General features: G+C 41.4%; 1 protein-coding gene and 1 pseudogene across 1 annotated transcript in view; one reads left to right on the top strand and one right to left on the bottom strand.

The window, feature by feature from the left end:
* Positions 1 to 23,512, top strand: part of LOC111150497 (EF-hand domain containing 2) — a 188,316-nt gene that overhangs the window by 45,995 nt on the left and 118,809 nt on the right. The window lies entirely within an intron of this gene.
* Positions 12,644 to 14,575, bottom strand: LOC111150344 (annotated as a pseudogene).

Genomic DNA, 23,512 nt, shown 5'->3' with positions numbered 1-23,512 from the left:
GCTCAGGTCATGATCCCAGCATCCTGGGATCAAGTCCCGTATCGGGCTCCTTGCTTGGCAGGGAGCCTGCTTCTCCCTCTGCCTGCCACTCTGTCTGCCTGTGCTTGCTCTCTCTCTCTCTCTGACAAATAAATAAACAAAATCTTTAAAAAAAAATAAAATAAAGAGAGAGAGAGAGAGAGAGGAGGAAGCAGGCTCCCCGCCGAGCAGAAGGTCGGACGTGGGGCTCGATCCCAGGACTCTGGGACCATGACCTGAGCCGAAGGTATAGACTTTTAATCTGTTGAGTCCTCTTCATTTTATGTACTTGTCTCCCTCTGACAATGGACTACGGGCGCCTGGGTGGCTCAGTCCGTTAAGCATCTGCCTTTGGCTCAGGTCATGATCCCAGCATCCTGGGATCAAGTCCCGTATCGGGCTCCTTGCTTGGCAGGGAGCCTGCTTCTCCCTCTGCCTCTGCCTGCCACTCTGTCTGCCTGTGCTTGCTCTCTCTCTCTCTCTGACAAATAAATAAACAAAATCTTTAAAAAAAAATAAAATAAAATAAAATAAAATACAGTCTCGCTTATATGTAACAGTTGACTTCACAAGGTAGGAAATCTTAGGTTCAGTTTGTTGACATTTTTAGTGGATTTTTATTTTGTTCTGAATTTTTAATCTGTTGAGTCCTCTTCATTTTATGTACTTGTCTCCCTCTGACAATGGACTACGGGCGCCTGGGTGGCTCAGTCCGTTAAGCATCTGCCTTTGGCTCAGGTTGTGATCCCAGGGTCTTGGGAATGAGCCCCACAGTGGGCTCGCTATTCAGCGGGGAGTCTGCTTCTTCCTCTGCCTCCCGACCCTGCACCGCCACACCCCCCACCCCCACTCATGTTCACTTGCTCTCTTTCTCTCTCTCTGTTTCTCAAAAATAAATAAATAAATCTTTTAAAAAATGAATACACACTGCCTGCAGGTTTATTGGAAACATTTACAAAGTTATTTCCCTTTCGCAATTTTTGTATTTGCAGGATTATGCTGTATAATAAGCTCCTCCCTTTGTACCGTTGATGGTGGGTTATAGTAGAAAATACTGACTATATAATTTTTTTTTAAAGATTTTATTTATTTATTTGACAGAGAGAAATCACAAGTAGGCAGAGAGGCATGCAGAGAGAGAGGAGGAAGCAGGCTCCCCGCTGAGCAGAAAGCCCGATGTGGGGCTCGAACCCAGGACCTGGGATCATGACCTGAGCCGAAGGCAGCGGCTCGACCCACTGAGCCACCCAGGCACCACCCTGGCTATGTTTTTAACCTCTTTTGGTTGCAACTCCCTTATCTGTCAAGGAAGACTAACAAAACTACCTTAGAGTTACTGTGAGCATCGGGTGAACAAAGCATGTCAAGGGCCCAGCTCATAGTAAATAGTCAGGAAAATTTAAGTCCCCTATCCCCCACCCCTTTGCCAAGATTTGGCTTCTTTCCTTTCTTTCTTTTTCTTTTTCTTTTTTTAAAAATTGATTTATTTTAGAGCGAGAATGTAGGATTGGGGGGGGATGGTGGGGCAGAGGGGAGAAGGAGAGAGAGAATCTCAAGCAGACCCGCCATTGTGCACAGAGCCTGATGTAGGGCTCAGTCTCATGACTCTCAGATCATGACCTGAGCTGAAATCAAGAGTTGGATGCTTAACTAACTGAGCCACCCAGGCGCCCCTGGCTTATTTTCTTAAGATGAGGTAGAGGGGGTGGTGTTTCTCGGGGAAGGGAAGCATAAACAGGGGCTGTGCTAGTCATCACTTGTGCTGCAGGTCTCTTGTATTCTTTTTGGCACAAATTGTGGCATATTCCAGAAGAATGTTTGGAGATGCTGCCAGTGAGACCAGGGAGTTCTAAAAAGTGACCATTAAACTATTCATTTGTTTCTCTTCCTAGGTGTTTCCTAGTATTCCACTTATGTTGTGGGTATTAGGATAGTTTTAAAAAGTCTTCTCTTATTTAAATAAGAGATTTTGTTGTGTCTGTTCTATTTTAGCAAATTCACTTAATGGTCTCTTAGCAGGAAAGGTGATAAATAACTACCTTTATTATTACTTTATTTTTTCATTATTCAGAACCAGTAGCAGTCAGTAATAGACTACTACAACTGTGTTTACATTCTGACTATTCTGAACTTATACTCAAAGATTTTATACCATCATCATCTGGGTTGTAGAAACTTCTTATAGGCCCTTTATTTCCTTTGCAGTCTACCCTGTTCTTTTCTTTCTTTTTAGCTTAAAATATGAAACCATTTTGGGTGTATGTTAATTCTCTCTCTCTCTGTCTCTGGTTCTACTGTTGATTTTTTTCATCTAGTATTTCAGGGAATTTATTTTTGCATTTGTGTTTGTCAAAAATAAACGATTCTCTCTCTCTTTTTTAAAAGGTTTTATTTATTTATCTGACACAGAGAGAGAGAGAGATCACAAGTAGGCAGAGAGGCAGACAGAGAGAGAGAGGGGGAAGCAAGCTTCCTGAAGAGCATAGAGCCTGATGTGGGGCTTGATCCCAGGACCCTAAGATCATGACCTGAGCCAAACGCCCAGGCTTAACTCACTGAGCCACCGAGGTGCCCCCCAAATAAAACTATTTTCAATTCTGGCCTAGTTGACTTTTACAATTAGCTTTATTAATTAAAACTTTGGGGAAAAAAAAAACTTTGGTTCTTACTGACATGTAGTGGAGATAATACTCTTTTTTTAAAAGTTTTTATTTATTTATTTTAGAGAGAGAGCTCATGCAGGTGTGTGTGTGAGTGAGGGGAGGGGCACAAGGAGAGGGGGAGAATCTCCAGCAGACTCTGTGCAGAGCATGGAGCCTGATGCAGGCCTGAACCCATGACCCCGAGATCATGACTTGAGCTGAAACCAAGCATCGGATGCTTAACTGACAGCCACTGAGGCCCCCTGGGATAATATTCTTGTGTTTGGTTTTTTTTTTTTTTTAAGATTTTATTTATTTATTTGAGAGAAGGAGCACAAGCAGGGGAAGAAAAGAGGCAGACTCCCTGCTGAGCAAGGAGCCTGACATGGGTCTCGATCCCAGGACCCTGGGATCATGACCTGAGTCAGAGGCAGACGCTTAAACAACTGAGCCACCCTGGGCCCCCCGGAATAATATTCTTCATGTGTGCTCTCAGCTTTCTCTTTTTTCCCCCATGCCCTGTGTGCTGAACAAAACTTTGCCTTTGCTCATTCCTATTTTCCCCCTCCTCTATCTGCTGAGGATTATTCTGAGTCTTTCAGTTAGACTCTCAGGTTTGGGGAGATGTAAGAAACGAAGAAGCCTAGAGTGGGGGTGGGTTGAGAGAGAGAAAGCTCATGGACAGAAGCAATGGTGAGGAAGTGAAGAGACTATTGAAAATTGAAAAAGAAGAGGAAAGGCATTTTGGAGGAAGTGTAGATGTAGAGCATAGATTTGAATCACCTATAGAGTTTCTTCAGAGATCTCAGATGAGATGGACTTTTTAGTTGCTAGTGGGTTGCTCTGTCTTCTCTTGGAATAAACCATCATGCTGAGAGTGTGCACGTTTGGCTTATTATCTAAATGTTACATCATGATGTTACATATTTTTATGTTTAAGCAAATAAGAGAATCACCATTGTGCTCCCTCTGTCACTGTCGACCTAAGTTTTCTCTCATCTCCCTCTGAAATCCTTATTCCATCCGCTTCTTTTCCAAGGCTATCACTGCTCTCCTAGTTCACGTCTCTCCCCTGGAGAGCAGCCTCTTCAGTGGCATCCCTGCCTCCAATCTGATCCTCTCCCTCAACTGTCCACGCTGCTACAAAGTTAACTTTCCAAAACGTCTATAGTCCTTTGACTCAACTTTGCGAGACCCAGGGACCACCTGTCTTTTGACTCTTGTGCTTTGCTAATCTCATCACCTCTGCCCTCCCTTTCCCATTCAGCTTTTGGCCACACAGAATGACTTGCAGGACCGCCCATCTGGGAACACTAACATGGTCCTGTAACTTGGCACATGCTGTTCCCTCTGCAGAGAATGCCCTTACCCACTTGTCCGTATGTGGAGTTCTCCTTCCATCTCTCAACCTTGAAGACCCATTTCGGATGTCACCTGGACGTGCTGCCCTCTTCTTGATGCTCTCGCGTGGTTAGGCACATCTCCTACTGGAGCACCTTGAAACGCTATTACAATAGCCCCATTAGGCTTCTCTGTGTCTTCCATGGAGCTGAAGTGTACTGGGGTTTTGTGGCAGTTTGGGAGATCATGATTAGTTTGTGGCCTCTGAAGCTAGGCAATTTGATTTCTTTTTCTTTTCTCTTTTTTTGTTTTAAGATTTTGTTTATTCATTTGACAGAGTGAGAGAGCATGAGTGGTGGGGAGAGGCAGAGGGAGAGGGAGAGGGAGAAGACTGCCCCCCTCCCCATGCTAAGCAGGGAGCCCATGTGGGGCTAGAACCCAGGACCCGGAGATCATGACCTGAACCGAAGGCGGCCGCTTAACCATCTGAGCCACCCAGGTGCCCAGGCAGTTTGAGTTCTAACCCCAGCTATCCCATTCTCTTATTTTGAGTCCTTCGGTAAATTATTTAGCATCCTAAACCTTGATTTCTGTAAAGCAATGATCACAATATCTCCTATGTTGTTGATGTGTTGTGAGGGATAAATGAGGTAGAGCATAAAAGCACCAAACACATTGTCTGATCCGTTCTGACTACTTGACCAATGTTGCCAATTTCTCATTTATCTTTAAATCTCAAGAGTCTAGCACAGTGCCTGACACATAGCAGGACTCAGCAAGGTACACCAAATGGAGTTTGAAAAATAATATTGAGGGGCGTCTGGGTGGCTCAGTGGGTTAAAGTCTCTGCCTTCAGCTCAGGTCATGGTCTCAGGGTCTTGGGATCGAGCCCCGCATCGGGCTCTCTGCTCAGCAGGGAGCCTGCTTCCCCGTCCCTCTCTCTCTCTGCCTGCTTCCCTGCCTACTTGTGATCTCTCTCTCTCTCTCTGTCAAATAAGTAAAATCTTTTTTAAAAAATTAAAAATATTACTGAATCTCTAATGGCTTTTTTGCTTTATAGCCAATGCATTATAATTATTTGGAGATAACCATACCCTCCTTTGGAGTTATTTGCACATAATCTCATCTCCCTTATTTGACTGTACAATTCTGAGAGCTTGAGAGACTGTCTTGAGAGATTTACCCTGCACACACAGGTTTGAATTTGGCAGGTGCTCTGTAACTCACTTGGTCTGTATCACCTTGCTTTTGATAAAGGAGCCTTTCTTGTATTGAGTATCCATTTTGTGGTCTCAGCTGTTGATGCACTTGTAGGAAGTAAATCACAAACTTTGAAACCCATAGGACAATCCAGTGTACTGGGGAGTCCAGGTTATTGGGTTATTACTAGAATTACAGAATGGATTATTTTGATTGGAAGAGAACACATAAGTCATCCTTCCTAAGCATCTTTTTTCTGAATCTTTCAGGTAGAATCCCACCTTGAAAGCATGTATCTCAATATGGTGGCATGAGGAGGCACGTTTACCTCAGTTCTCATATTATTCCCTCTGGGAGAAAAAAAAAATTCACACACACACACACACACACACATATTTGGTAAATGTCAAATATATGTATTTTTTACCAAATATATTTTCCCTTTATCTTTTATATTGTAGGTGCTGTTTTTCTTTTGTATATTTTATACTGAATATTTCAATATTCAGTTTTCTCTATTCAGTTTATGAAACTCCATGATTCACAACATGATTTCTTTTGGATGAGGTGTGATCCCTTCTTGTTCTAATTATTTTCCCAGGATGTCTGATTTAAAGCAGTGGATCTGAACCTTTTCTCTTAGTAATATCAAGTGTTTTTTAATTGCCTTGCTCAATAGATTCCATAAGGATGTGAAAAGACTATTTTAGATGTGGTTTTGACAGTATTTTTAAGCTTCCAGCTTTGCATCCTACACTGATTTATATATTATTCAGTATTTTTATACATTCATTTTCTCTCCAAAGCTCTGTTATATATACATAATTTTCTTGGTCCTTTAAATAGTGTTGCACTGTCCTGTGGTTAGCAAGTGTTGATTTTCTAATTTTTTGCTGAAAGGTTAACCAGCAAACAAAGGAGTTTCAGTGGTTTGCACCAGTTATATGGTTAATTAGTGATAAAGCCACAAGAAGAATGTTCTGATATTCTAGCCACATATTTTTTTCCCTTTTATGCATCATAAAATCAGGTCTTAAGAAGCAGCAGACAAGTAAAAATAAATTTGATGGATGCTTACACTGTCCACATAGGTGTGTTTCATCTTAAACCCTAGATTTAGTCATGAAAAATTTGAGCACAGATCATAAGTAGATTTATGATGATAATATTTTTGTAATAAAAAATTCTTTAGAAGTCATCTCTCTCTATTTTGTATTTTTTGTCATTCAACTTACCTTTACTGACCCTCTCCAATGTTCAGCAAGCTAAATGAGATTCAGAATTGTATAAGTTGAATTTTCTTAAAATAAGATATGCCTATTTAAACACAGTATCCATAGGAACATAAATTTATCAAAAAAAAAGTGAGAGGAAAAAATTGAGAATTTGGAGTGAGATTCTAACTTGAGCCTTGATATTTAGATGAACCTCTTCACCTTCGCAGTCCCAATTAAAATGACTGCAACATATTAAAATATGGAGAAACCCTATTAGGGTTGGAGGTTGGGGGTGGTAGGTCCATCTTTATGCTGAAATCTTGGAGGAATTTCCACTAGGTGTAGTGCAGATGGGCTCGTATTGAGGAAATGTACTAAAGCCAACAACCTGGCAGTTTCACTTCGTTTAAAAAAAAAAAAAAGGTGTCAAGAATGGGGGGGGCGGTTAGGACCACCTGTAGGGGCTTGCACTTGGCTCACTTACACAGCCATTGATGGCTTAGGAGTGTCAGGAGGAGCCCCAGGAATAGTTGCATTAGGGTATGGCTCTGTCGCCACAGGCGGTTTACAGGAAGGACTGGCTCTGTTCCTGGAGTAGATAGAGGTCAGGTCAATTTAGAAAATGTTTATATGGAAAATGGGAAAGTTTTTCCCCTAGGGAACTACTCACGGCCGCCACCTCCCTCCCTACTTCTCTTAACCTGCTGTATGTGAATTTCTATCAACCAGCCTCCCAGTGGAAGGAGGAATCAAAAAACCTCAGAATGGCTGGTGAAGGAAGGGAGAGGGGAATCCTACCCACCCTGTTTTGGGGGAAAACAGTCTGGATAGATGGCTCTTTGTTCAAGAATGAACAAAGAAAGCCAACATAGGGTTTCCGAAAAGCCCGCGATGTAAATATAGGAGAGTAGAGTATTTAAGAGGCAGAGGAAGAAAAATATTTTCTATAGGAAAAATGAATGCTTTTGATAACAATTTGCTCTGTGCTTTCTGTTGAGTGCACGGAAGTAACAGAATGAAGGAAGCAGTGAAAGCAATCTCTGGGGGTTGAAAGCTGGAGGAAGAAAATAGAGCGAGAGAATAAATTTAAAATATTGCTGAATAAGACTCTAGGCAGAAAGGCAAAGGGAGCTCGCTTAAGAAGGAAGAAGTGTGAGGGAACTCAAAGATGCATTATATTGGTAAAGAAAAAAGTGAAAGTTGGAGAAAATGAGATGAATGATGGTAAAGGCAAACCTGAGAAATTCTCCCCCAGTGTGGAGCAATGTCAGCTCTAAAAGCACGAGATGCATAATGAAAGGCCGGACAAAGAGCAGAGTTCTCATATACAGACAGTTGTTCTGAAAGAATTAGAAGCTAGATTAAAAGCAGCCAAAGCAATTAAGCATATTATACGAAAATAATAAAAACAGATCCCACCTTCTTGACTTTAAAAAGACACAGACCTGAAGACTGAGTCCTTACCATGTACCAGAGAACGTAACAGAAGAGAGAAAAATAATTTGATACAGTTTGGCAATTTTTCTGTTAATTTCAGGGATAAAGCAAAGAAATTACCAAACATCCTGATCAGAAAAAGTAGTTTAACCCCCAAAGCAGAAGTTAGCATTAGAATTCTCTGCAACATTAAATGCCAGAAGACAATGAAGCAATGTCTGTAACTTTTACAGGAAAATGTTTGTGACCCAGAAATACTAGACTCTGCCGAGGTGTTATTCATTAGTGAAAGCAGTGGAAAGATATTCTCAGATATGTGATTTCTCATAAATACGCCATCCGCATACTTTTCCTGAGGAAGTTGCTCGAAGATGCACTCCAGCCAATTATAAAGCAAATTAAACAGTTCAACCATGGTGAACTCATGAAATAAAAGGATTAGTGATGAGCAATAGAAACCTTATGATTATAAAATAAAAACTTCAAAACATGGCAATATTTTAAAATGTTTATTGAAAGATAAAATTATAATGAACAATGATGAAATGAGCCCCAAATACAATACAGGGAGATAAAAGAAGAAAAACCTATTACTTTTCTCTACTTAGATAAGTTGCAGTAGATACTAATCTTTAGAATTAATACTTCAACTAAAAATTCTTAAAAAATAATGAATACAGGGAAAATCTCCCTCATTCAAAAGAAAAAAAAAGCTTATCTTTATATTGTCTTTCCCTAGGACCTGCACATGTTCTTTCTTAAGCTTTGCTTAAAAAACATACATGCTTTGTGTTTCTAGCTACATTAAAAAAGAAACAAAGAAAGAAAAATACACCAGAACAGAAACACTATATCTTGATCCCACGGGGTGGGGGGGGGGGGGGTTGTATTTGTTAAATTTTAAGTAAGTATGGGCATGAAACCATATGCATTTTTTTAAAAGTACATATAATTTGACATAGCTATATAATCACAGTTACCTTAAGGGGAAGACATTAACAAAACAGTGGGCTCCAGGTAGCAGAAAAACCTGTACTTTCTGTTCCTCTCTGTTCATATATTGGTAATACTTTATATATGAATCTTTACAGTGGAAAAGTAAACTTCATGAAAATAAAAAATTCCTGAAAAAAAAAGAAAAGAAAAAATCCTATAGATAGAACAGAGTTATAATTAGAGGCAGATTTATGGTATTAGATGCCTTGTTCTTTCCCCCGAAATTAAAAATAAACTAAGCATTTAATGTAAGGCATTAGGGGAAAAAAACAACACAATAAAACAGATCATCCAGCAACTGCCGCGGGGCGGGGGGGGTTGCGGGGGGAGTCAGGATTTTATAAAACCATAAACGGAATAGATTTGAATAAAAAGTCTAAGAGTTGAATCTTTAGAACAGACAACAGAATTAGTAAACTAGCTCATTTGCTCAGGATAGCAAACCAAGATATACAAAATAATGTATTTAAATCACAAATTCAGAGGAAATAAAATGTCTAGCTTATGCTAACTATGAAGTGAAAATTCTAGTAAACATTAGCAAAACTGATTCAAAGACTACAATACTGGAATTGACAATAACTACAGAAATATCAAGAACACTGCCACGGAGCCACTCTGGTTGTTAAAGTGACTGTCTCTAAGTTTATGGCCTATTTTTTATCCTACTTTGTGCTCTTGAGTTGTCACAAAAATCCTATAATAAGCAGGGACTAATTTTGCATATGAATAAAGACTAACTAAAACAACAAAATCTTTCCCTAAGTAGGAAGTTCGTTCTTGTGGAGCTTTTTTAAAGGTAGAAAAGAGCTGCCTTTCTAAAATTTAAGAGCAGCAAAATATTGACATGCAGTCAAAGGAGTGCCAGGGTTCAGGGAGCCTGGTAATGGGCCCAAGAGGCCTTGTGACTCTGGGCTGACCAATGGCCTGGAGACCACTAACGGCAAATTGAATTTCTAGATCACCGGTCGCCTTCATGGCTCTCTGAAGCCTCTAGAATGTGAGAGCAGACCCACCAATTTTGAAGTGCCATGCAAACATATAAATTCTAATCATTCTTTGAGGTTCAATGGAATCTCTATCACTAGAAAGCCATTTACAGAGTGCCCCAGATTTTGCACATCTCAATCACAAGGTTTTGATAGTTTGTTTTTACTAGTAACATGAATAGACGAAGTGCTCTTTACTACATTCATGAAATAAGTAAAGGAAGATCTGGATTTTTGATTTGGGCCACTCTGGATATACTACACTCAGAAAAAAAAACTACATTGCTCACTCTCATTCCCAATGAAATAAAGCTGAATTATGGCAAGGCTCTCTCCTGTGTGTTAGAAACACAGCCGAATATAATCTATGCAGGTAAGATTATCTTTTCTCCATTTCTTTTTGGAGAGGAAAATTCATTGCTATATACATACAATCTCTTTATCTTGTGGAATGTGTACTTAGATACGCCATTGTTCACTCGGACCCATTGTTATAATGCCTGTTTGGTAACATCACTTTGATAGGATCAGATTAAATGATGTTTTGTTCTCTGTGGATCTTATACAGCGAGAGAGGTAAATGAAAGAGGATGTGAGAAATAGAGGCACATCCACAATGTGGCAAGGGGACCACAACAGCAGAAGTATGACCTGAAGTCATGTTTTTCCAAGCTGGCGTTCCCAAAGAATTTAGCTTGTTCAATTGTACCTCGACTTAATCCAACAAATTAGCTTTGAGGAAGTTGAGGATTTGTGGCTCACATTAGTTTATCAAAGGGCATGTGAGTTTCCTCCCCCCTCCACCAAAATCTAAATTTTGTAGAACTCAGTGTTTCCCCATTACGTGTGTCCACAGAAGCTTCTTTCCGGCAATCCTTTATGAAAAGGTCAGGGCTCCTGTGGGTTGAAGGACACACTTTGCGCAAAGTCTATTTACAGTGTACATTAAATGGGGAAAAGAGAAAAACCTTCTTCAAACACCGGCTCCGTTTTTGAAGGTTTCCTGTCATGAAAATATAATCAACTTGCACCTTTCTCATCGCATCAACTTCTTTGGGTCCTACTAAAGCAAAGTAAAGCACTTACAGCTTTCTTACACGGATACTTCCTCCTCCAAATGGATTCCCAGCAAAGGGGAAAAAAATCTATGACCTACTCAGTGTTACTTTTAGGAAAGCTGAACTGTCAAGTTCCTGGTAGGGCTTCACCTTGATATTTTTTCTCTTTAATGGAGGACCTCTAAACAGCAGAGTATGGCTGCCTTTTAATCCTTGCCTTTTAAGTTAGGGCTGCTAGAAATAAGATGGTTTCTTTCTCTCTTCTCTCCCTAATATCTGACCCCCTGCTTAAATATTGTCATTAACTCACAGGGGTCAGTGAAGTCTGTTGTTCACTCATAGGTTAACTCAAGAAATCTTTGCTGGGTGCCCGCACTGTTCCAGGCACTATTCTAACATTGGGTATATGTACAAGGTGTATGAGGGTGTGAACAGGACTGACAAGCTTATAAACCTAGTGGGGAAGATAACCAACAAACACACAGGTAAATACACAATTTGCAGACAGTGCTGAGTGCTAGGATTAAATCAAAACAGGAAGCCGAGCAGTTTTTTTCTCCCCAGGTGAGGGGAGCACTATGTACATGGTAGTCTGGGAAGGCTTCTCTGTGGAGGAGACTTCTGAGCTAAGAACCAGATGGCGAGGAGCCGGCAGATTTTTCTGGATCTGGATAAATGGGACCACGGGAATCTAGAGAAGTCTGGAGTATGCTGGGCCTATTTTCATCAAGAGGCTCCTGGATTTAGGTGTGCGCTTTGGCTTGCAGAGTTAGATTTTGGAACTCAAATATGTGGGTTCCTTTTAATCTCACAGGAAGGACGGCTGTTTGCCCAGTGGGCCCCTGAAGCTCTTCTCCGTTTCTGTCCCTCGGGAGAACAGCATTTCTCAGTGGTATACAGTTGGGCCTTGTTAAGAGAGCAATCTGAATAACAGTTGCTATTAATATACTGGTTATGTGAGAGGTGTGCAATTATACAAGCGTCGGGAGTTCAGCTCAGATATGAAACTCATCTCAGTGCTGCTCTAAGATTCGACTGATCTGGCTCCCATCACTCTAAGCTCCTCCATGGAGAGCTCCCCCACCCCACCACACCCCTGGCCCATTCTGACTAGTAACAGACTAATTTTTATCTAAATCGATTTCCTTTGCGATGAAATGCTAGTGTTGGTTTATCTTTAGAAATAAGAAATTGCAAGTTGCACAGCCACTGAATTATGAACTTAAGAACAAACCATATGGGTTCTAGAATTCCTATAATAACAAATACATTTTGGGAATCAACAGAGCAAATTACCTAGCTCACTTTTAAAATTCATCCTTCTTTGCTGTTTGTTTGTTTCTTGAAAGGCAAGTAGGAAGGAGGGTGACTTTATGCACCGACTGCTCAAAAACCCAGGCAGCAGAGAACAGGGGTTTGGATTCGTCAACTCGCTGACCCTATGGAACCCTTTCTTTTTTGCTGCCTACCCCGGCACAATTTGGCTGGGAGGAAAAAACCTTGATAACATTGAGAGCAATTCCCCCTACCCTCCTTCCACTCTTTTGCACCCCACCCTACCAGCCAGAAGCAGAAGTCTCATGAAAAGGTTTTGAGACAAGCATCCTATTATGGTCTCTTTCTGTCCCAGTGGACTCACCGAACACGTCCTTGACCTTGGGACACAGGCAGAGTTCAAACCAAGTCTGTGCTGTTGGGCTGCTCATTCCCCTTTCCTGGAAGACTCCTGACGATACCCTCTTCGCTTAAAGATTGTAAAGGTAACTAGTGTTCTTGCGCAAGATGGCCAAGGTGTAGGAGAGAGGCTGACCTTTGACTCTGGCAATCTCTCGAACCGTATGCAGGGCCAGGCCCGGGTGGGCATACTGGCAGATGCTTTTGGGAACCCCACGAGGCAGGAAGTAGGGCGCGTCAGTTTCCACGACAATTCTGTCCAGTGGAATCATTTTCAGAGCCTCGCGGGTCTCCCAGGCGGAAGAGTAGGTCAGGACGGCTGTGAACCCCACAGACATGTTGGGAAAATACTTCAAGAGGGGCTCGATGAGCGGGTAGGTGCCCGTGAAGCAATGCCTGTGGATCTTGTAGTCAGGGGGCACTCTTCTTTTCATGATGCCCAGCAGATCTTCGTCAGCTTCTCGGCAGTGGATCACCAGGGGCTTCTTCAGAGACACGGCCAGCTGCAGCTGTCTCTCAAATACCCTGTGCTGTTGTGGAACCGGGGTGGTGCACTTGTAAGAGTAATCTAAGCCCATCTCTCCAAACGCTATGGCCTTGGGGTGCCGTAAGGCGTACAGAAGCTTTCTTTCTTGAGTGTCATTGTAGTAACGTGCAAAATGGGGGTGACAGCCGAAGGCCCCCCAAACCAGATCATCTTTCAGCAGCTCCTCCCAGAGGCCATCCCTTAGTGTGCGAGGATCACAGAAATCAGAGATGCAGCCCTGAAATTCCTTAGGAAAGGTATAGTTGTATATTTCTATGAACTTGCTGAAGGTCCCTTTGAAAGACAGCTTGGAGTAGAGAATATCCAAGTGGCAATGGGTGTCAATGAAACCATGACCTAGGCCTCGATTCCGGTGGCATCTGGGCCAAAAATTAGATGCATATTCTCCAAAAGGATATGACGGGGTCTCCTCTTGGACGGTTTGCTCCTGGGCTTCTAAACTTCTGGAGAAACGAGAGGCATGAAAGTTCGGGGACGGACCTTCATCTAATGCCTTCCAGTCTCTGGACCAGTTTTGGAAGTGCATTTCTGAGCCGGAGGGATAATCACTGAAAAAGCTGCGGCTGTTCCTCCCGGCCTGGGGTGTGCTGTCGCTGCTGCTGCCCACAGAGGGAGAGTAAGAAGGCTGGGGACTGCTGCTCCAGTAGCTGGTATAGGCCTGCCGCAGACCCCTGTGCAAATGAGGTTGGTCCGGGACACCACCCGTGGTGAAGGATGGAGGCTTTGAAACTCTTGAGAAACCCAAGGAGACTGGCCTCTCCTGAGGTAATCTGGCTGCAGCTAGCTCTTCTACACCAGGCGGGTGACTAAGTGAAAAGGGGCGCTCAGCGATGGCCTCCCTTTCTTGATGCTTTTGGATCTCTGAACAACAGTCACGTCTGTCTAGAAATTTTGGGACCGGACAGCCTTTTTCAAAGTTGAGCACCGTTCTGTCAACTGGCAACTTCTTACAGGGTTTCTCCTGCGGATCGATAATCACTCTCCTGTTACCAAAACTGTTGACCTCTATCGCTATCATTTCCTTCTCCACTCTAACCTCAGGGACTGGCAGGTGCTTTTTCGGAGGAGCAGGGAAGGTGACGACCCTGGCAGGTCTTTGTCCAGGGCTGAGACGCTCTCTTATGCTGGGTTTTGCACCAACAGCTTCCTCTGCTTCTGGAATCAGTTTTCCCAGGATGCCCTGGATACCCTTCCCATAGATGAATGGAGCGCTTTGGTCATGCAGTGTAGCACTCTTTGTCCTGACGTTGTTTGGGTCCTCGGACTTATCATTGTGACCCTCAGCCTGGGCTGCAAATTCAGAGTTTGTGGAGTTACGGGAACTCTGTCTGGAACTTCTCCTAAAGCGGTAGGCATCCTCGAGAGAAGCCATTTCCTCTAGGGAGGGGCTAAGCTCAGGAGAGTTGGAGCAGAGGCGAGTCCGCCAATGGGAGGAGCCCCAAGTGCTCCCCCGCATCAGGCGTTTTTAAGAGGCTCCACCCACACCTGGTCCTGAGGAATGGGGTGGTTGGGGGGTTGGCGGGAGGAATTTCCCCTGGCAGGCTGCACCCCTGAAAAACCTCAGCTTGAAAGCTGTAAGTCCTCTTTCTGTGTTCTCAGGCGGTGGGAGACACTGGCCTCTCCTGAAGGAAATACAGAGTTAGGAGGTGGCTGGTTGGACGGGACACATCAGTGGGCTCCCAGAGGCATCCGCATTAACCGGGGGGCCCTGAGTGTTGCCCTTGCTACTTAACTTCGCGCCGCTCCGGCCACTTAGCGACCTCGTCGCCACTCTTTCAGCTGCCCATGATGGTTCTCAGTGTTCCAAAGATGGCAAAGCCCTGCAACAGAGTGCGTGACCTCAAAGTGCTTTGAAAAAATTGCGAAGATCCAAGATTTGGGGAAAGCTTGGTCTGGCGTCCAAGCCACAACTTACTTCTGAGGTTTCTAAGCACTCTTTCTCACAGAGCTACTTCCGGGGGGGCATCAAAGCACTTCCGGGACTACAGAGCGCTTCCATTTGGTTTGGAAAACAAGGCCCTTCCAATGTTAAAGCCCTTGAAAAGACTGCAGGGTGCTTTGGGGACCACACACAGGGCGCCTGGAGCCTAGGCTAGGACCCAACACAGCCCTGGAGCAAAAGGAGAGGCTTAAACCCCTCTCCCCTGACTAGTCTTGGCCAGTGGAAATACTCAGCTCCCCCCCCCCCCCCCCCCACACACAAGGGACTGTACTCCTGCCCCCACCTCCCTCGGGTAAGTTGGCCCCTGCCCCCGCCAGCACCCCCTTGCCTCTTCCACCTTGCCTCAGTGGTCCAGAAGCCCACTCCCATCTGTGGCCCAGCCAGGCTTCCCTAGGAACTGCCACCATCATTTGCTGTTTGTTCCTTTTTTGCCCCCCATTCTTTTAGAAAACATGGTTTCTAAAACATAGTTTAAATATACATGCTTTTAAGAAACATAGTTATAATTATAGCATATTACCATTTTCAGTTCTGTGGTTTTTTTCTCTCAACATTTCTGCGTATCCTAAGTATTTTTCTTACTGCTCTGTAGTTTTCGAAAACATCATACTAGTGCCTTCATAATATTCCACAGAGTACATAGATGTGCCATAATTCACCAAACCCTTCCCTTTCTGTTAACTTTTTAGGCTCCCTCACTTGAGTTTTTTCTATTTAAAAAAAAGGAAAAAAACACTGCAAAGAACATCTCTGCACATATGTTTCTCCATATTTTGGTTTGTTTCTTTGGGCTACATGCCCAGAAATGGAGTTCCTGAGAAGTATAGGAATTTAAAAATGGTTCCTCATAGCAGTACATTGCCTAGAAGAATTGTAGTAGTTTAAAATCCCATCCATGATGAATAATCCCACCAGGCCCATTTTATAGGAGAAACAAAACTACTGCCTCATTTTAATTTGCTCTCATCTGATAATATCTTAGAGCAAACATTTCTCCTTTATTGACCCTCTGAATTTTAAGTCCTTTTTTCATCTTTTTAAGGGTCTTTTCAAAGTTAACTAAATATACTTTTATAAAATAAATAGTCATGTTCAGGTTTTTTTGTTAGTGTATTTATTTTTTACTTACATTTTCTTCTATTGAGGTTATAACTTGTTTTTCTACTCAAATCTTAATTTTTTTCTTTCATAATTTTGTTTTTCCTCCTAAACCTAGAATGGTCATCCTCCCTTTCAAGGCTTTAACACACACACACACACACACACACACACACACACACACACACACGTTTGGAGGGTGGTTACATGAGTGTATCTGTTATATTTAAGCTGGTAATCCCATCTGGTATGTATTTGGGATTATAATTTATTTTAGGTTGGGATATACTTGATGCTATTCCAAGTTAGTTATTGATATGTGGTTCCTTTTTCATGTGTTAAATTCCTATATGTGGAGAGCCTGGGTGGCTCAGTCGCTTAAGCATCTGCCTTCCGCTCAGGTCATAATCCCAGGGTCTTGGGATTGAGTCCTGCATCGGGCTCCCTGCTCAGTGGGTAGTCTGCTTCCTCCTCTCCCTTTCCCCCTGCTATTCCTCGGCTTGTGCTCTCTCACGTTCTCTCTCTCAAATAAATGAATAAAATCTTTAAAAAAAAATTCTGTATGTAATAGGGTCTATTTCCAGACCATTTCTTTTTCACATACTATTATGATTCTTGTTACTGTGGTGTTGTACTATTTTAGTAATTGAAGCATTAAATTGTAGTTAGGTATAAAATCTGGGAGACTTAAGTCCCCTCCATTACCCTGACTTTGTATTATTTTCTTTAATAGGCAGACTTGTTTATTTTATCAGGTGGACCTAGAATTATTTTTTTCAAATGCCTCCAAAACACCAATGAACTTCAAATGTTATTTTAGTCTGCTTATCCAGAATATATTCCACTATTTGTCAAGTTCATCTCTATTTTTGAGTGTTTGTAGGGTTTTATACGGGTCACAGAGTCTTCATTACAACTATTTTTAAGTGTTCTGTAATTTTTATTCTATTGTGAACATACTCTTCCCTCTCACCATATTTTCAGCTGGTTAGTGCTAGTACATGAGAATATTTTTTATTACTTTTTTTTTTTTAATTTAAGTAGACTGCACGCCCAGCATTGAGCCCAAGGTGGGGCTTAAACTCACCAGCCTGAGATCAAGACCCGAGCTGAGATCAAGAGTCAGACACTTAACCAACAGTGCCCCTAAGAATATTTTTGATTCATTTGTGGTCATGTTGAAATCTTTTATTTATTCTTAGTTACCCAGCCTTTGCTTAATGCCATTATTTTACGAGCCTATAGTACTTTGGTCTCTTTCTTGCTAATATTTTTATTTCATGCCTTCTGACATTGTCCAGAACTCCTCAAAATGATATTAAATAATGTCATCAGTAGGGGCATTTTTGTTCCATCCCTGATTGGAGCAGGTGCACAATTTACCTGACTATAATGCCAGATAGTTAGGCCATTGTTTCAGAGCAGATGCTTTTCAGTCTTGTTAAGGAATCACTCTTGTATTTTAAAATGTATGGGGAAGGAAAATGCTGCCCTTTGTGCAGGTGGCTTATAACTGTTACAGGGCTATTGAATTCCGTTTGCCTGTATCTTAAATCCTAAGTAGTGAAATAGTCTGGAGCAAGCTTGCACACTCCTATCCCCTGGGGAGCTATAAAAATCAGTATTCTTGGACCTGCCCTGGAAGATTCTGATTTCATTGTGTGTGGGTATGTGTGTATGGGTGTGGATACCACCCAAGCAACAGGAGTTTTATCTGTAGGTGATTCTCATGGGTAGCTGAGGTGAGGACTCCTGCTCCATAGTTGACTTTTTTAATGGTCTGTCTGTCAGGCATTGGAATTCACTTTGTGGCTTTCCATCTGTTCAGGTATCCAGGGGAGTTGTGTAATGGGGTAATTTTCTTTTCCTTGAAAGTTTGAAAGAATCCATTCGTAAATCATCCTGGCTGGAGCTTTTTGTTGGGACAATTCTTTGGTAATTTTTTTTCCACTTCTTACTTGGTTATGGTTCATTCATTGCGTTTTGATAATTCACAGTTTTTACAAAAATCACTAATTGGGGTTTTATTTTTATTTTAAAGATTTTATTCATTTGACAGAGATCACGAGTACGCAGAGAGGCAGGCAGAGAGGGGGGTGGGGTAGGGGGGCGTGGAGGGGTGGAGCAGGCTCCTCGCTGAGCAGAGAGCCCGATGCAGGGCTCTATCCCAGGACTCTGGGATCATGACCTGAGCCAAAGGCAGCTGCTTAACCGACTAAGCCACCAGGCGCCCCTAAAAGCTTGCATGATATATTAAGATGATTTATATCTTATAATTTATTAAATTATATATATATATAATTTATTTAATTTGTAAATTTATAATTTATTAAATCTTAAAATTTATTAAATTTATATATAATATAAATATAATTATATCTTATAATTTATTAAACTTTTATGTTATGCCATCTCTTCTTTCTTCTTTCATCTCTTCTTTCTGACTTTATACTTTCTTGATTATCTTTGCTAGAATTTTATCTATTTTATTTATTAAAGAAGCTCTTGGATCTATGTATTGTAGTTGCTTTTTTTTTTCCCTTTCAAGTTCTTCTATTTATGCTTTTATCCTATTGTTTTTTACTTGCGTTCCTTTTGACAAATTTTTACACTTCCGAAAAGTTTTGCTCAGTTCATTGCTCACGGAATCAAAACTCTTGACTGCATTTCAGAATGACCTGGGTTGCTCTTTAAAAAAATGCCCCTCTGACCTGATGTGATGTGGGCCAGGGAAGAAGGGTCATTTTTGGTGGAAAAAAGGTATTTTTATTAAAGCAGGGGGACAGGACTTATGGGCAGGAAAAACTGCACTGGGGTTGTGGGGAGCAATCTATGATCTACTTGTAAGTTGGGCGTGTGTATGCAGAGATAAAGGATGTTTCTGGAAGGATTTTCATATGTTAGAGAAGACTTAGAAGATCCTGGAGGTCTGGTTATTGTCAGGCTAAGGTTGCTTTTTGCCCGTAGCAAAACATTAGTGATTTTTTTGTTTTTTTGTTTTAAACTTTTTTATTATGTTCAGTGCAGAGAAAGACAATTATTGTATGGTGTCACTCATATGCAGAACATAAGCAAAGCATTAGTGTTAAGACAGTTGTGAGTTCCTGGAGGAATGTCACACTCTGCCTGTCTCAAGTATTTTTCAATAGGCTGTAAGTCGTGAGATTTAATTTTATCTACATTTCTTTTGCCTTTGTTCTCCTCATCATTACCTGCCCCCAAGATTCTGATTTAATTCATTTAAGCTTGGGTCTGGTTGTTGTCACCATTATCTTCTTCTGCTGCTTCCTTTTTTTTCTTTTTTCTAAGTTTCCGATTCAATTTACTTAGGCTTGGGTCTGGTTCATTTGTTCTTTCTCTCTCTGTCTCTTTCTTTTTCTTTTTTTCTTATTTCATAATGCAGAGCCAAGGCTGAGAATAGCTGAGTTAGAACATTGAACTGAGTAAGCTCTCTTTAAGTTCTTTTATGTAATCATCTAAACCCAGTAATTCACCCAAGATGATGGATTTACCTAAGTTTTATAGGTTTGTACATCTTTACATTTTATTAGGTTCTATACTTACCATTTGTATTTGTATTTTATTTTATTTATTTATTTGTCAGAGAGGGGGAGAGTACAAGGAGGCAGAGTGGCAGGCAGAGGAGGCAGAGGGAGAAGCAGGGGAGTCCATCCCAGGACCCTGGGATCATGACCTGTGCCCAAGGCAGCTGCCTAATGGACTGAGTCACCCACATGTCCCTTAATATTTGTATTTTAAAATTTACCTTTAGCACAATAATCATTAGTGAGAATTTCTGTTTATAGTTCCATAATACATTTCTACTTGTATTTGTGATTTGTGACTAGAACTTACATAATTTCTCTATGTCCAATTTATTAGAATTTTTTGTAAATTAGCTTGTGTAGGGGAGGAAAAATCATTTTCCCTTTACCTGTCTAGGTTCTTGAGCTAAGATGCCCCTGTAATACAACACAGAAGAACAAGAAAAAAACAAAAAGTAGTTTAGTAACCTGTATACTTCCTGTGTACATGAGAGAGACGCAGGAAAACTGAGTAACTCCCACAAATGGCCCAAGCCGGCGCCTTAAATACCATCTCCAGCTAAAGATGGGGATGAGGGTATTGGGGGTAGAGAGCCAGTTGTTGTGGGAGTGGGGGGCTGGGAGGCTGAGGAAAAGGGGGGGGTTATCAGGCAAAGCACAGTAGACAGGGGTAGGGTTATTTTGCAGACTTAAGTCCCTGCCTTCTCCTCTGATAGGAGTTTCTAGAAGTGTTTGCTGCTCCTCTTTTTCTGGGTACAGAGGAGGAGACACCCTTACAAATGGAGATTCCCCTTATACATGTTAAATGTCTCTTACCGATGGGTCACTTTTACTTGGATATCAGAGCAGGTCTGCTGCCTTTTTTTTTTTTTTAACTATTTATTTGAGAGCTGTTTCTTAAAATGAATCAGTTTAAGGTAAGTCTTAGGCCAAAGAAGCATTTTTTGGGGGGTGTCATATTCTGTTTCTCTTCATGCATGATAAATTTCTATAAATATCTCATTGCCATGTATAAGGGAGCCATCCTTTATATGCAGTACCAGATCTCTTACAATTTATATTCTTAATTCTAAGACTCTGTAATCATAAAAGGAATCACTGGCTTAATCACAGCTCTTGCAGGAAGAACCAACACCGCCACATAAAATGTATAGAATTTGTATTGTCTACCAACCTTTAACAGCTATGCATTTATCTGTACTATTATATACCTTCTTCTTTAGGACCCCATGATCTGTCTGAGCGTTTTTCATCAAACAGAACCCAAGCATCATTTTCAACTTAGACTAGTGATGCTGGTCTCTTTATAGACTGTTGAGCCTTATTGAACATTACTGGTGTTTCATCTCTTTCCTGACAGTTTCTCTCGAAATTCAGCTGTAAATTTTTGACACTTCAATGTTGAGTTTCTGAGTAATACAGACTTTATGACTCATGCATTGGTCACACCAACCTCACCACCTTTAAAAATTCTCTGATTTATTTAGAATGATTCGGCTCCGGCTTTTGCCTCAGGATTGCATTGCGTAGCCTGTGACGGACAATCTTCTACACGCAATTATTTTGTGTGGCAGGGCTGCATCAGACAATAATCATTCTGAAAACAATTTAAGTGGAAATTAGGAATCCAAATCGATGTTAAAATCCAGCTATTTGGGATATGCAATGCAAATTGAGCAGCTCAATTGACACGATATAGGATTAACTCTTTCCCCGCCAGGCAAAATTTACACTTTACATCAAGTTAGAACCAGGGGCTCAGCAGCTGGAACACACTCCTGGCTGCTCTGAGCTCCTTCTGCCTTTTGTTGTAAGAAGATCCTGATTTCCAAAATCTTAACATTTCCAGTGTTTCCTTTATAATGAAGAAATTCCATGAAGAAATGCCATGTATTTAAAACTAATTGATTTCAGATTTTATATCCTCTAGGCTAGCATCAGATATTCAAATTGCCTTGGGGGCTCAGGCAGGTAACCTTGTATAGTAACAGTAGGGCTTGCAGAAGCCTGTGGGGAACTGACGATCACATGCTCTGCCAACTGATATTTACATTCCGTTTCCAAGAAAATTACAGCCAATTACATCCTGTAGGACCTTATTTATCTAATCTCTGCTTGACATCATAAATTATGATGAAACCCTGTATCATAATTATGTTTCTATAAATTGTTATTTCTAGCAGGTTTTTATTTTAGGTCCTCTTCTCCGAAGACTCTGGTATTGCACGTTCCTCTGTGATGAGGTATTTTATCTGGGTGAGATCACTTTTAACCTATTTGGTGTCTCTTCCTTGGTATTTTACTTCGCTATATTTTACAGTTCCCTCTCTTCCTTTTCTATCTTTTAGTCTCTTCTGCTCCTGACCTGCTCTCTGCCTTTTGTAGGGGAAGAAAAGTCCTATTCCCTCCACCTTCTAGGTTCTTAGCCAAGACACCCCTGTAATAAAGAGATTAACAGGAGAAAAAAACAAACAAAAGCTTAAGAAAGTGTACACCTGGAGGAGGCCCAAGAAAACTGAGTAGCTCCTCAAAATGGCCCAAGCCCCCACTTTAATACCATGAAAACAAAAGGCGCTTAGGGTGGGGAGTCAGTTACAGGAGGTTACCAGAAAAGGCACAGTAAATAAGGGTAAAGTTGTTATGTAGCTTTTAAAAAGACTTATTTATTTGAGAGAGGGAGCTAGCGAGCACAAGTTGGGGGGTGGGGGAAGGGCAGAGGGAGAGAATTTCTCAAGCAGAATCCCCACTGAGTGCAGAGCCCTAGCTGGGGCTTGATCTCAACGTCTGTGAAATCATGACCTGAGCGGAAATCAGGAGTCAGATGCTCAGCCAGCTGAGCCACCAGGTGCCCCGGTTATGCAGATTTAAGTTGTTGTCATCTCCTTTGATAGGCGTTCCTAGAGACTTAGGGTCTTTTCTTCTGGGTACAGAGAGGGAGACAGCCTTACAGATGGAGATTTCCTGCATAAATGTGAATGTCCCTTACAAAAGCTTTGTTTTCAGAGCTGCTCCTGTGTTTGCAGTTTTTGTTTTTTGTTTTTTTTTAATAATGAGTCTAAAATAATTGTCATGCCAAAGAGGTATATTTTGGTGTGACAAATTCTGCTCTCCTTCAGTTTTCATGCTGGAGTCTGGTGGCCCTGTGTTCTCGGGGGACCAGAACATGAAATAGCAGTCCGTCCCTCTTCCATTGAAGCCCAGCCTAAAATAATGTCTTTTATTCTCTCTTCCTTTTTATTTAGCATCCTTCATTCTCTTTTAATGTGTTATTTGACTGTTAAATATTTAATGATTATGTAAATGACAGTGTTGTCAACTAATCTATGCCAGTTTGCTCATTCACAAATTTATACCAATGGTATTCAGTATATAGAGGTAGGTGAAAGTGATGAATATTCCCTCCATGCTTTCCTATCCAACTACAAAGCAAAAAAAAAAAAAAAAAAAGTTTCAGATGGAATCTAAGGGGCAGAATCCAGGTTCTTTGTCTGGTCTAATGATTAGATTGCCATAAGACAGATCAACAAGAGAAAAAAAAATTGATTATATACCTATGGGAGCCCCACAGAGATGTGGAGACTCAGGCAGTCAGGTAACTGAGGCTTGTCTACCATCCAGAACTAAGGAAGAGGGTGTAGGGGGTCCGAGACTTCAAAGAGGAGGAAGACAATTGACAGGATGAGAAGAGCAAATGTTTGGTAAGCAAATGTTTGCTATGCCATGCAGATAAGTCTTTCTGAGAGAAAAAGTTTTCTCTGGTAACAGCTTGTTTGCTGGTACAGGGTCCCTATCTAAATTCTTGGAAGCA

Source organism: Enhydra lutris, unplaced genomic scaffold (assembly GCF_002288905.1).
Source record: "Enhydra lutris kenyoni isolate GAN:26980312 unplaced genomic scaffold, ASM228890v2 scaffoldscaffold23, whole genome shotgun sequence".
Classification (NCBI taxonomy): domain Eukaryota; kingdom Metazoa; phylum Chordata; class Mammalia; order Carnivora; family Mustelidae; genus Enhydra; species Enhydra lutris.
Note: the sequence above shows the minus strand (reverse complement) of the source record. Positions and strands in the feature narration are given on the sequence as shown.